General features: G+C 40.9%; 1 long non-coding RNA gene across 1 annotated transcript; it reads left to right on the forward strand.

Annotated features, from left to right (window-relative positions):
* The first annotated feature begins 6,457 nt into the window (after nt 1–6,457).
* Nucleotides 6,458–10,387, forward strand: LOC123332428. The gene is made up of 4 exons (XR_006549219.2): nt 6,458–6,487; nt 7,423–7,503; nt 8,253–8,286; nt 8,380–10,387. It is a non-coding gene; the product is annotated as an uncharacterized LOC123332428 (long non-coding RNA).
* Nucleotides 10,388–10,798: the final 411 nt, after the last annotated feature.

Raw genomic sequence — 10,798 nt, forward strand, 5'->3', positions numbered from 1 at the left:
TGTGCAATTTGGCCACACATTAGCTATTATTACTGATTGGTGTGTGGAAAGTATTTCCAGCCCTGCTTTCTTCTTTTATATGAACTTGCAGACTAAGCTAATACTTCAGTAGAAGGCCTTGGAATGCACTGGTGTGTGCATATCTAGAAATGCTATTGTACCTGCTTCATTTGCTTCAATAATATGATATTAGTCATTTGTTAAAACTAAAATAACAATGAAATGCGAGGAAAAGGTATAGTAACGTTCCCCATGTAAAATTAAGCCATAAATATGCAGTTTGAGAAGACAAAGTGCTTTCTCCAAATGTTTCCAATTATAAGAGGAAAATGAAGTGTTTTTACTATTCGTGGGTCTTTTTTTGTTTCAAGTACATTGTTTTTTGAAAATGTGGGAGACAGACATGCAAATAAATGTTTTCTTTACAATCATCTGCTGTAAAACTCCAAGTTTCTCTTTTGTTTTTGTTGGGTGTAATTTATCATTTCTTACGTTGTGTCAAAAATCATTTCTGTGAAACACATGGTGGAATGTCTCCTATAGTAAATGAAATAGTAATTCAACTTGTCGTTGTTTAGGTCATGGCGTGTTGCAAGAGACCACTTTTTCTGGATCACCAGCAACATAAACAAAGGGTTTATCACAAAATAAATAAATGTAATCTACAGTTTTCCATTTAACTGTATCAGAAAACATTTGGAGGACATAGCCACATGCTTGTTCAATTTAGTCGCAATAATGTTATTGGCATGACAAGGCCAACAAGTATTGCCAAAGTCAATACAGTAGGCTGAGATGTGCTGGGCGCGTTTCACGAGGGTGGTGAGATTTTATGTCAAGAGCCTCAACATTCATCCAGATGAGGTCCGGTTTTGGGGCCTCCCAAATAAGGGATCCCCTGTTTCCAAATTAGATAAGGCTTGGGGTACATTTGAAAGACTGATAGGTTTGGAGGAACTAGGAGAGAAGAAATAACTAAAGTGAGTGATACACTGATCATACATATGTGAAAATTTATGCTTAAAGAATCAAAGAAATATCAACAAAACTTAGCCCCGATTTAACTCCTATTAATTTGTTTTCATTTACTACACAAAAAACTCCACTAACTTTCTAAACACCTTTTAGACTTGCATTTCTTTATTTCTGGAATAGCTAATGCATGATAATGGCGCAAAGTTAAAAGTTTAAAAATGTGTATTTAATGAAGCATAAGTCTTCTTCCTACCCCTGCCCTTCAGACACACATCTCCCCCTCCCAAAGCAACCACTACTTTCAGAAACAACCTATGCATAAATGAATAGACACAGACATAGCAGAAATTTTTTCACTTAATGATATGATAATCTTTGACATCATTCCTTATCAATATACACAAACCCACCTCAATCTTTTTAATGGCTGCAGTGTATTCCATGGCTTGCAATATTCATTGCATTATTAATCAGTTTCTTATCATTGGATATTTACATTGTTTCAGTAGTTCTTTATTAAGTAAGATGGTATAGTAAGTCACACTGAACATAGATATTTCATGAATGTGCAGACATATAGAGAGAATATAGCTCTGAGAGTTGAATTATGGGGTCAAAAGGTATGTGAATTTTACAATCTTTAAAGCTTTGGCCAAATTGTCCTCCAAAGAGCTTTACCAGTTCCCTCTGGAAATGTAGAGGAATGACTCCCCACAACTCAACACAGTATGTTGTCAAACTCAGTCCAAAATCTGAATGGCCTCTTTTATTCAGACATTAACAGTAAGTCAGAGTCACACTATTTTAACAGCTTCTTTTGCTTTTAGGGACTATAACAGACCAAACAGCCATCTATTCATCCGTGTAACAAATAGGCATTGAGCTCTTATTAATTCATTCAAGAACACCTTCTATGTACCAGGCATTTTGCCAGGGCTGGTGATACAATGATCCCGGATTTTATTGACAATGAGAGAGACAGACATAATCACATACAAGAGCTTGGAAGGAAAAGCACAGAGTCTGTGAGAGTGTAAAACAGGACAGTCTGTTCTGGTCTGGAGTGGCTACAAAAGCTTTCTTGAAAAATGCTGTCTGAACTGAAGGATGAACAGGAAATCATGGAGGGTATGATGTATATGTGTGTGTACACAGGCACACACAGAATTTTTCCAGATAGTAGAGAAAAAGCATGTCACCTTCTTCAAAGATCCAGAAGAAGGACAGGACATGGAAGGAGGGAGGGGCAGAGAGCGTGAGGAAACCAGCATGGAGGGCACTATGGGACAAGTTCCTCAGCCTCCAGGGAGGAGTGAAAGGTGCCCGGCCTCAGGTGAATCTGGTAAAGAACTGGGTGATAAGGGCCATCACAGGGGTAGAGTACAAGAGCAACTGATGAGTGAATCCCCATGGTTTCAGTTCCATTGGCTGCTTGTGTGCTTGATTTGTTTATTTAGTTTATTTGGTTTTGATAAAATAAATACTGTAATACTCTTAAGGCTTTGGTCTACTTTGGCTTCCCTCATAGCTCAGTTGGTAAAGAATCTGCTTGCAATGCAGGAGACCCTGGTTTGATTCCTGGGGGGAGAATATTGTCTGAAGAAGGGATAAACTACCCACTCCAATATTCTTGGGCTTCCCTTGTGGCTCAGCTGGTAAAGAATCCACCCTGCAATGTGGGAGACATGGGTCCTCTTCTTACTATTTTATCCTAAAGGAAGGGCCAAGAAATATAAAAATGTCAAACTCCAGGAGTTTCTACATGTTCCCATCAGTGTGGTGAGAGCTGAGCCAAGACTGATGGCACAGTCCGCCTCAGGTGGGTGTCTTATCTCTCCAGGTATGTGTCATAGTGCTTGGGATATTGACTAGGCAGTAAGACAGACTAGGTAGTAAGACATTTCCGTGTTTTAGAATGAATGCAAAAGAGAGGTTAAAACTAAGTAGCTGCCCTTTGAAATTATTTTTAAATGAGTTGGAACCTCAAACTTGGTTTATAGTAACATGATATACATGCCATAAAGGAAATATAAATGAGTAAATGACTATCTCTTTGGCTGTTGATATACCATACTTTTCAAAAAAGCTTAAAACATGACTCATATAAATATAAATTATATACACAAGAAAAAGTGTATAACTCATTAATTGATGAGGGGACCAGTAAAATGTTAAGACTGGTTCAGTGGAGATTTTAAAGAACAAATTTATATAGTCAGACAATGAAAGGGATGCTGAAATAACTTGCTAGTAGATGCAAAACTGTTTAATATTCTACAAAGTAATAAGCTGCAATATTTGCGGGTGTTTGGGGCTATCTTTTCCATCAGATGGAAACCAAATCCATCTCTGTCGGATAAAATTGTGTTGTAATGAGTAGGAATAGTTTGTTTTATTTTCAAATTAGAATCATTTCTCATTGCGATCAGTTTTCTATGAGTGAACCTTATCCCTGCAGAGCTATAAATAGTTGAGTCAATAGGAAATCAACAAGACCTGCCCGGAAGTACTGCACTAACAGAACATCCTGTAATCCCCTCTGCTTTTAAAAACATTGTATTACAGGGCATTCACTGCAATGAACTCAGAGCACTTGGTTATTCCCAAGGATTTTATGACCACATTATCATCCCCAAAACGATGTTTAGAAACGAGTATCCTGTTATTGCACCAAGATTGAAAGAAGTGTTCATAACATCACATATTATTAAGAGCTAAAAATTAGCACCTGAAGCAAGCTAAACTGCAGCCTATAATTAATTATTCTTATAGTCCTAGCTAGAAAGATCACTGCTCTTTGAACCACATTTTACATCTCTATTTCTGTCTAGTACAAACCCCTGACTTTAAGCTCTCAGTCACAGAAAGCAAAGCCTTTAAAATGCCTTTCAATTCTTTAGTAACATCAATATAACATTCAATTACTAGCTTTCTTTTTGACTAGAGACCTTTGTCAAACACTGTATGAAGGTGATAAACAGAGTAAATTTTGTGGTAGAAAGCAGTATCCAAAGATGCCACTTCCAGAATAGGATGTCCAATGCGAAAGTGAAGGATGAGCAGAAACACCATCTGGTCTGTGAAAGAAAAACAGAATAAGGTGCAACCAGAACCTGACATTAGGACATCTCAATAGGAGACATCAAAATCTAGCAGAAGAACAAAGGAACCAGGTTCAGAAGTGTGTCAGTCAGGGCTCAGAGAAGCTGAACCATGATCAATATTGTGGAATGAAGAATTTCATATAGACATTGCGGGCAGAGGTGGGGGAAGGAAGGATCTGAAAACGGGAGCTGAAGATTTGGCGAAAAGCCCTGGTTTTTGTGTATGAGTTAGAGTTCGCAGGAAATCTTGAAGGGACAGTCACCCAGCTCTAGCCTTGGGCGGGAGACAGAGGGAGGGGCATTGGCTCGTCGAGGCTACCACTTCTGTGTCTCCACAGCCGTGCACTTAGTGGCGGGCCCAGGGTCGCCATTGAGCAGAAGGGCTGGCCGTTGGGAAGGACAGATGAATACACAGCGGGGAGGCACTTCTCACCCCCGCACTCTACGATGACCTTCAGGGCCTTTCACTTCTATCTTCCCCAAGTCTTGTTGAGTGTCATTTTCAATCAGCTCTAACTTGGAACCACATAAGGAAGGGGATTCACGGACATGCAGCTGACAGTGAAACAGGCCAGCATACAGTGGGCAAGTCTGAAATCATCTTGTGGTAATGAATTCAAATAAAAGGCATAAAATGCCAGATGACATGACACTTTTAATCTCTAAGATTCTCTCAGAGAGTACTTATGACAGGCAGACTTCCTTTGAAGAATGCAGACCCCACCACTAAAGACAGGCCAAAAGTACTGAAGGACCAAGCAGCGACATGTATGGCTGTGTCTGTAGCCTCCCTGTAAATAGAGGAAATGGATGTTTTGTGTTCATCAGTCTGGGGGAGGGATTTGGACTACTTGAACCGTGCCCTAGTGGTGTGATGTGAACCCTCATCATGACCAATTCACAGTGACTCCTTCCTTGAGAAGGAAAGCATCTTTCAAGAAATGCTGGTCTCCATTTGGTCGATTTACTTCTAAGCTCCTACTTCCAATTTGATACAAAGTTTTTGTTTCACTGTCTCCTCTTTCTCATCTCCTTTTTTTTTTTTCTTTTATTCTTGCTTTTTTTTCTCCTTCACAGGTCTGCATTTATGTATAGAGCACAAAATGGTAGATGGATTGATGGATAAGATCAGAATTGATAATAATGGGAAAGAGAAATGGATTGAGACTCAGGAAGCCTGGGCACTTCTGTAAGTATGGTGACTAAGCGTGAAATTCTTAACAACTCTGAGGCCCCACAGAGTAGATTTCCCCAAGATTAAAAGAAAAAGTACATGTGTTCTACTAAAAATGTGCTTTAGATATCTACAAGGCATTTTAATTTAATAAAAACTCAGAGAACTCCTACAGTAAAGCACTCTTTCCACCTTTGCTCAATCCAGTGTTTCCTACACTAATTTCGTTCTGGAACCCTTTTCCCCATAATTTCTATTAATATTCTGCAGATGAAATATACTTTGGGAAAATTCCAGATGATGTCTACGGTAGTTCTTTCACTTCTACGAAACCCTGAACTTTTCCATTTTTCTCTTAAAACTCAAACCACTATATAAATTTGAGTTACTAATTGAACGTTGATCTGCCTGGAAAGGGACACTTTTTTTTTTGAATAAAGATTTCGCTGAGGGCTAGTTCAAATGGAAATTCATAAGATGTAATTGTCAGGGCTTCCCTGGTGGGTCAGTGGTAAAGAATCTGCCTGCCAGCGCAGAAGATAAAGGTTTGATCCCTAATCCGGGAGGATCCCACATGCCTTGGAGCAACTAGACCCATGTGCCACAACTCTTGAGTCCATACTCTAGATCCCAGGAGCCACAACTACTGAAGCCCCTTAAAGCCTGTGCTCCGTAACAAGAGAAACCACTGCAATGAGAAGGCTGTGCACCAAAATAGATAGTAGTCCCCCTCCTCCACTTGCCACAACTAGAGGAAAGCCTGTGCAGCAATGAAGACCTCGCACAGCCAAAATAAATAAACACAATTATATTTTAAAAAGATGTAACATAAAGTGAGAAATGAATTTTCTGAATGTGTCTCCAGTTAAGAGACCAAAAGTGAGTTGTCAGTGTTTTTCAAATACTCACAGAGAATAATCTCATTCAAAAATGTTGTTTTTGAATTCCAACAGCAGTGATATGCAGAAAAATATTACCCTCCCAGTTTGTATTGGACTACATCAGATCTTCTAAATCAGGATGGCCAGCTAGAGTTCTAATCTTCCAAGTACTTGAGATAGATCAATTGGTGGAGGGTTGGACAGCTGTTGGTTCTCAGTGGAAATAAAAAGTTCAGTCATCCGGTTATGTTGATCTTTTGGGTTTACCACTAGGGGTCACTAAAGAGAGATGGGAGATAGTCAATCTTTTCTAAGTAATTCCAGAACAGCCATGGGCTTTGGACATGATGCAGGTGAGTGCTTCTCTAACTTTAATTTGCATGTAGATAACCTGGGGATTTAGTGCAGATTTTGATCCAGGTTAGGGTGGGGTGGGGGTGGGGGCTGAGATTTCTCTATTGCTGTCATTTCCCAGGTGATGTCCATGCTGTTGGGGCTAGAGTATAGGTTGTTGGGAAAAGCTCACACTCAAGATGGAACATCACCTCAATCCAGCTCTCTTGAAGGAAATGGAGAGTATGTCTCATCCAGGCTGGGTCCATAGTTCTTCTCCTCCTCTCCTCCTCTCTCGCTTCCTCTCTCTTCTTCCTTCTTCTCCCTGCTCCTTACCCACTTGATTCCCTCCACCTCCTCTTCCCTTTTCTGCCAGCTGTAGTTTGAGCTCAATCATCTTGAAGGACACCTTTCCAAATATTTGTTATAGCTTTTCCTAACGAAATCTAGCTTGGTGGCATTAATATCTATTTGTGAAATACTCATTAAAGAAACAGAAGCACAGCAGTCAAATGCTTATTTCTCCTGAAAATTTTCTCTTTTGTGTATGTTACATTTTATATAAATGAGTTAAACTAGTCTGATTCTGGTTCTGCTAGACCAGAATAGATGGGTACATCATATGTCTTTAGTGTTAAAGCCTATTTGATTTTATTCTTCAGTGAGTGCGTGCTAAGTCTCTTTAGTCATGCCCAACTCTTTGAAACTCTGTGGACTGTAGCCTGTCAGGCTCCTCTGTCCATGGGATTCTCTAGGCAAGAATATTGGAGTGGGTTGCCATGCCCTTCTTCAGGGGATCTTCCCTACCCAGGGATTGAAACCATGTCTCCTGTGTCTCCTGCATTGGCAGGCAGGTTCTTTACCACAAGCACCTTCTGGGAAGCCCCAATATATTCTTCAGTCCCAACTATAAAGTTATTTTAACCAATAAGAAACCTATTTTGTTTTTTTTCAGAGCTGAGAAAAAAAGACAATTGCCTACATAGAATCCAGAGTTTCATCTTCCACTCAATTCAGTAACTCAAAGGGAGTAAAAGTGAGTGATACAACAAATCTCTTTTGGTGTGAGAAATTTGTGAATGGATCTTTATGTACACAAAGATAAAAAAAAAAAGTTGTAGATTTTTTTTCCAATTATAATTCAGAAAACTTGGAAAACACAGAACTTTATTTTAAAAAATAGTACTAAAATACCATCACTCAGGGATAACCACTATTAACAATTTTTGGAGATATTCCAGGGATTTTAAAAATATTTACATGCACATTCTCCTATGATTATGGAATACTGTTTTATAATCTGATGCTTTCACTTCATGATGTAAATATTATCCCTTTTCCATAACTATTTTTTACTCTAAAATTGCTAATGGTTTTGCTGTAATATATCATAAATATTCCACAATTTATTTAATTAAGTCTCTATTGTTGGATATCCAGGTTGTTCCTAACTTTTCAGACTAATAAAAATATTTACAAACATTGCTATACAGACATATTTGCCCTAACATTTCATTATTTGGTTTGGAAAAGCTCCAAGGGATAGAACTTCCAGGTCAAAAGCTTTTGAAGTATGCTACTAAAGAACTATTTGGGAAAGATGCTCAACTATTTGCTGGCAGCAGGAGGTGGTTAGGGGACTCTGAAGGCAAGAACAGTGCAAGGGGTTACACACGAAATCTACAGATTGCTCATATTTGAGTCAATCTTGGAAGACTGTTTAATCTCAATGCTTCTGTCAAGTAGAGATGATACTAGCTCCTACACCATGAAATTGTTTTGCAGGCCAAGTGATGGAATATACATAAAGCTGGACGAGGTAAGCAATTAACAAATGTCATCTGCTTTATTACTGTTGTTGTTATTTTCCTTCATGCTCAGTAGTAATCCCAGAGTCTTTAAATGCCAACAGGTCTATAAACTTGGCTTCTGCATTTCTGCCAGGGGCATCTGTTGAGGTCAAGGAGACTGGCTAATGACTGGGAAAAAAAACCTGTGAAGAGTGGACTTCAGAAGAAGGAGGTATAATAAGGCTGTTCTCCCCTGAAACCTGGGAAGGCTCACTGCAAACCTTTCCCAGAAATGAAGGCTCAAAAGAAATACGCCAAATGGAAACTTTCAGGGGTACCAGTGCTACCCTTTCAGTTCATACAGCAGCCTCTTCATCCAACAGAAGACAAAGAGTAGTTTTTGCGGAAGGACAAACTCAAGCCACCTTAAAGAAGAGGGTAGATCCCTGTGGCAGGAGGGACCTGGGAGATGTAAAGCTTCCTCTGGTTTCCAGTTACTGTGGGGACACTTAGGGGTGTATCTCAGGACAGGAAGGAGAAAATATTTCCTTAGGATATGAAGGTGCTACTTGAGAGATGCGCTGAGGAGAGAAATACAAGTATCTTATTAACACTAATTTGTAATGGTGTGCGGGGTGGACACACTTAAAAGGAAATTAAACTTCATGGTGATGAGGTGTGTCTGATTCAGACACTTTAGGAGATGAATGGTTGCAAGCTGCATTGGAACTCTCCCCACCCCACACCCCAGCCTCAGGCGCTAGGGCCAGAACTCACCCTGCTTCCCTGAAGAGGGAACAGGAAGGAGGACACCAGCTGCGGGAAGAGCTCACAGGAAGTGTGTGTTGAGAATGGGGAGATGGAAGACCATGGGAAAGAAGAGGGTCCATAGGAACCTCCCCTGGTCTGGGGTGCTGGCACTTGGGGTCCTCACAGGGAAGAGAGGAGCCTTGTGGCTGCAGAGGGACTCTGTCCCTGAGGACACCCTCAGGGGGTTCACACAACTTGAAAGTGAAAGTGTTAGTCACTCAGTCGTGTCCCATGGACTCTAGCCCACCAGGCTACTCTGTCCTTGGGATTCTCCAGGCAGGAATGCTGGAGTGGGTTGCCATTTCCTTCTCCAGGGGATCTTCCCAGTCTAGGACTTGAACTCGGTACTCCTGCATTTCAGGCAGATTAAGAACTTCCACCTTCATGGGGAGCTGGTGGGAAGGAGTGACACGGTCCTAAGGAGACATGGGGAGAAGCCCCTCACTGTGGAATGTGGATGGTGAGCACCCAGCCTCAGAAATGCTGAAATCAACTTGCCTGTGTCTTTGCACAGAGGTGCTAGAGAGGCACCACAAACAGCAAAAGTGGAGGCCCACACAGAGCAGAGCTCAAAAATCCAAAAGTGCCAAAGACAGACTGGTAGGACCTCAGAAGCTCATTTGGGAAAATGAGGTGGACTTCCTAGAGAACATTCTAGTTTTTCACAATTAGAGCAATTTTAAAAAGTGGCTGAGAAAGATGTGTCCCTCTCACATAAACTAGAGATCAGCAAAGTTTTCCTGTGACAGGCCAGGTAGCAATATTTTTGGCTTTGTGGGCCATGTGGTCTCTGCTGAAGTTCTTTGTATTAACGTCTGAAAGAAGCCGCAGATAATACATGAGTGAGTGGGTGTGACTGTGTTCCAAAAAAATTTCTTTACCATATAGGGAGCTGCCTGGGTTTGGTCCACAGGTCATACAGGTCACAGTTTGCTAATCGGTGATGTACGTAAACATCTAGAACATTAGATCTTTTTTTTTTTTTTCTGGTTTCAGAAATTAATTTAAGAAGCCTGTGTGTGGCACTCTGTTATACTGACTTCAGATTTACCTTAAGCATTTGTTTCTGAGCTAACATGAGCGTATGGACTCCAGTCTCCTCACTGGGTTGTGAGGATCTTACCGAGATGCGTGATCTACAGGGCACATCACACATGAGGTGTTTTGTTTGCAAATTCACTTCTTCGTGTGGTGAAGCTATATTTGAAGCATACTCACATATAACATGGAGAAGGCAATGGCAACCCACTCCAGTACTCTTGCCTGGAAAATCCCATGGACGGAGGGGCCTGGTGGGCTGCAGTCCATGGGGTAGCTAGGAGTCGGACACGACTGAGTGACTTCACTTTATTTTTTCACTTTCATGCATCGGAGAAGGAAATGGCAAGCCACTCCAGTGTTCTTGCCTGGAGAATTCCAGGGATGTGGGAGCCTGGTGGGCTGCTGTCTATGGGGTCGCACAGAGTCAGTCACGACTGAAGAGACTTAGCAGCAGCAGCACATATAACATAGATGTGAGAATCTTAATTCATGTGAATTTTAAAAAGCTGGCTCTTGAAATTTTGTGACCTAATTTGCAAGCAGGGTTCAGTTCAGTTCAATTCAGTCGCTCAGTCGTGTCCAACTCTGCAACCCCATGGACTGCAGCACACCAGGCCTCCCTGTCCATCACCAACTCCCAGAGTTTACTCAAATTCATGTCCATTGAGTCAGTGATGCCATCCAACCATC

The sequence above is a fragment of the Bubalus bubalis genome, chromosome 3, assembly GCF_019923935.1.
Source record: "Bubalus bubalis isolate 160015118507 breed Murrah chromosome 3, NDDB_SH_1, whole genome shotgun sequence".
Taxonomy (NCBI): Eukaryota; Metazoa; Chordata; class Mammalia; order Artiodactyla; family Bovidae; genus Bubalus; species Bubalus bubalis.